Source organism: Eurosta solidaginis, chromosome X (assembly GCF_040869045.1).
Source record: "Eurosta solidaginis isolate ZX-2024a chromosome X, ASM4086904v1, whole genome shotgun sequence".
Taxonomy (NCBI): Eukaryota; Metazoa; Arthropoda; class Insecta; order Diptera; family Tephritidae; genus Eurosta; species Eurosta solidaginis.
Window position 1 is genome coordinate 87,082,647 of NC_090324.1, and position 4,334 is coordinate 87,086,980.

The window sequence follows — 4,334 nt, forward strand, 5'->3', positions numbered from 1 at the left end:
CAAGCTAATAAAAGCGTGTTAAAAAAGGGCTCCAGTATGCTCTTTCGTAGATGTGCCATGCATCCACTTCTATCATTAATAAAGGAATGCGGTTTTCGCATTATGTGCACGGTCTCAAATATATGGCCATTTCGGGTGGTCATAAGTTCAATTGACCTTATGTGCGTTAACTTTATGTCACCCCACCATCACATTATTGCATTGTCATCGCGCCTTGATACGTGTGCGAAATTTCAATCAAACTTATGACCACTCAAAGTGGTAATAAGGCCAATTGACCTTGCGGCCGTTGGCCTTATGTCACCACATCATCACATTAATGCATTGTCATCGACCCTTGATACGTGGGCAATTTCATATCTTTCCTCTCAGATATTTGCCAATAGAATGATTGGAACATTCAATATCAAGCACCCCACGCTTTTTACTGTGAATTAAATTATTCTGTTAATAACTTAAATTTTGTTACAATTTTATTTTGAGGTGATTAACTATAAACGATTGTTTGACCTTCTACTACTGTTATAGAAACTCTTTTTAATTGAAAATTATTTTCTATTTTTTAGTTCGGTTTGCTATAAAAGCGTGTTTTTTAGTTTTTTTAAACTATTATTTATTTTTTATTTTTTAGTTCAAGTAATTTTAAAAGTTTTAGTCGAGAGTGATGAAAAATCGAAACGCCAGCGGTCCATGGATGAATCCAACCCCACGGCACCGAAAAGGGCCAAGACGGAGGGAGGCTGGACGCGGTCTTTCGCCGAAATTGCCAAGGGTCGGCAGATCATTGGCATTAAAGACGAGAGCAGCGAAGATGGCAGGATCCCGAAACAACAGTGGAAGTGGATCGAGGCCGCGCTCGCTTCGGTGGCCGTTAAGTTAAAAAGACAACCCTGGTCCACCGCCATCTTACACCGATGCAGGGTGGTTCCAGGGCAATATCAAGGTAATTGCCTGTGACGACGCCAGGTCGGTCAACCTCTATAGGGCCGCCGTCACGCTGATAGGGGTGGTATATCCGGGCGCGCGCCTCAAGGTAGTGGAGGCGCGTGATATCCCCTCACGACTAAGGACTAGAGCCTGGTTTCCAGTGACGCCAACGGACCCAGCTGACATCCTGGAGCTGCTCCAGGTGTACAACCCGCCACAGGTTTGGAAGTCAACCCGGATAAGACCGAGCTTGTTCTCTTCACGAGGAGGTACAAAGTACCAAATCTTACATCGCCAACAATTGGGGGTACGTTCTTAGCGTTTAGCGATCAAGTCAAGTATTTGGGAGTCATTCTGGATAGGAAGCTATTATGGAGTGACCATATAGTGGAGCAATCCAAGAAGACAGCAGCAGAGCTGTTCACCTGCAAGAGGGCAATTGGCACCTCTCGTGGATTCTCTCCTAAGGTGACCTACTGTATTTACACAGCAATTGTGCGCCCGATTCTTCTTTACGGTGCCTCGGTCTGGTGGCCTGCACTAGCTAAAAGTACTTATCTTAAAAGGCTTCAAAAGGTGCAACGGAGTTCGGAGTTCTGCATTACCGGGGCTCTTGGCTCCACTCCAGATTCCGTTACATACATACATGGATACATAGATACATATATAGATTCAGGCCAAGCTAATAAAAGCGTGTTAAAAAGGGCTCCAGTATGCTCTTTCGTAGATGTGCCATGCATCCACTTCTGTCATTAAAAAAGAAATGCGTTTTTCGCATTATATGCAAGGTTTCAAATTTATGGCCATTTGGGGTGGTCACAAGTTCATTTGACCTTATGTTCGTTAACCTTATGTGACCACACCATCACATTATTGCATTGCCATCGAGCCTTGATACGTGTGCAAAGTTTCAATCGAACTTATGGCCATTCAAAGTGGTAATAAGGCCAATTGACCTTATGGCCGTTGACCTTATGTCACCACACCATCACACTAATGCATTGTCATCGAGCCTTGATATGTGTGCAAAGTTTTAATCAAACTTATGACCATTCAAAGTGGTAATAAGGCCAATTGACCTTATGGCCGTTGACCTTATGTCACCACACCATCACAATAATGCATTGTCATCGAGTCTTGATACGTGTGCAAAGTTTCAATCAAACTTATGGCCATTCAAAGTGGTAATAAGGACAATTGACCTTATGGCCGTTGACCTTATGTCACCACACCATCACATTAATGCACTGTCATCGAGCCTTGACACGTGTGCGAAGTTTTAATCAAACTTGTGGCCATTCAAAGTGGTAATAAGGCCAACTGACCTTATGTCCGTTGACCTTATGTCACCACACCATCACATTAATACATTGGCATCGACCCTTGATACGTGTGCAAAGTTTCAATCAATCTTATGGCCATTCAAAGTGGTAATAAGGCCAATTGACCTTATGGCCGTTGACCTTATGTCACCACACCATCACATTAATGCACTGCCATCGAGCCTTGACACGTGTGCGAAGTTTTAATCAAACTTGTGGCCATTCAAAGTGGTAATAAGGCCAACTGACCTTATGGCCGTTGAACTTATGTCACCACACCATCACATTAATGCACTGTCATCGAGCCTTGACACGTGTGCGAAGTTTTAATCAAACTTGTGGCCATTCAAAGTGGTAATAAGGTCAACTGACCTTATGGCCGTTGACCTTATGTCACCACACCATCACATTAATGCATTGGCATCGACCCTTGATACGTGTGCAAAGTTTCAATCAAACTTATGGCCGTTTAAAGTGGTAATAAGACCAATTGACCTTATGGCCGTTGACCTTATGTCACCACACCATCACACTGATGCATTGTCAACGAGCCTTGATATGTGTGCAGAGTTTCAATCAAACTTATGCCCATTCAATGTGGTAATAGGACCAGTTGACCTTATGGCCGTTGACCTTATGTCACCGCGCCATCACATTAATGCATTGTCATCGGTCCGTGATACGTGTGCAAAGTTTCAAATTAATCAGACTTCCAGAAACCGGTGAAAATTAAGCTCAAAGATTCCGTTACATACAGGCCAAGCTAATAAAAGCGTGTTAATAAATGAATGCGTTTTTCGCATTATGTGCAAGGTTTCAAATCTATGGCCATTTGGGGTGGTCACAAGGTTCAATTGACCTTATGTCCGTTAACCTTATGTGACCCCACCATCACATTATAGCATTGTCATCGAGCCTTGATACGTGTGCAAAGTTTCAATCAAACTTATGGCCATTCAACGTGGTAATAAGGCCAATTGACCTTATGGCCGTTGACCTTATGTCACCACACCATCACATTAATGCATTGTCATCGAGCCTTGACACGTGTGCAAAGTTTCAATCAAACGTATGGCCATTCAAAGTGGTATTAAGGCCAATTGACCTTATGTCCGTTAACCTTATGTCACCCCACCATCACATTATTGCATTGTCATCGACCCTTGACACGTGTGCAAAGATTCAATCAAACTTATGGCCATTCAAAGTGGTAATAAGGCCAATTGACCTTATGTCCGTTGGCCTTATGTCACCACACCATCACATTAATGCATTCTCATCGAGGCTTGATATGTGTGCAAATTTTCAATCAAACTTATGGCCATTCAAAGTGGTAATAAGGTTAGTTGACCTTATGGCCGTTGACCTTATGGCACCATACCATCACATTAATGCATTGTCATCGCTCCTTGATACGTATGCAAAGTTTCATATTAATCAGACTTCTAAAAACCGATGAAAATTAAGTTCAAAGATTCCGCTACATACAGGCCAAGCTAATAAAAGCGTGTTAATAAAGTTATGCGTTTTTCGCATTATGGGTAAGGTTTCAAATCTAAGGCCATTTGGGGTGGTCATAATTTCAATTGACCTTATGTCCTATAACCTTATGTCACCCCACCATCACATTATTGCATTGTCATCGAGCCTTGATACGTGTGCAGAGTTTCAATCAAACTTACGGCCATTCAATGTGGTAATAGGACCAGTTGACCTTATGGCCGTTGACCTTATGTCACAACGCCATCACATTAATGTATTGTCATCGAGCCGTGATACGTGTACAAAGTTTCAATCAAACTTTTGCCCATTCGAAGTGGTAATAAGGCCAATTGACCTTATGGCCGTTGACGTTATGTCACCACACCATCACATTAATGCATTTTCATCGGTCCTTGATAGGTATGCAAAGTTTCAAATTAATCAGACTTCTAGAAACCGGTGAAAATTAAGCTCAAAGATTCCGTTACATACAGGCCGAGCTAATAAAAGCGTGTTAATAAATGAATGCGTTTTTCGCATTATGTGCAAGGTTTCAAATCTATGGCCATTTTGGGGTGGTCACAAGGTTCAATTGACCTTATG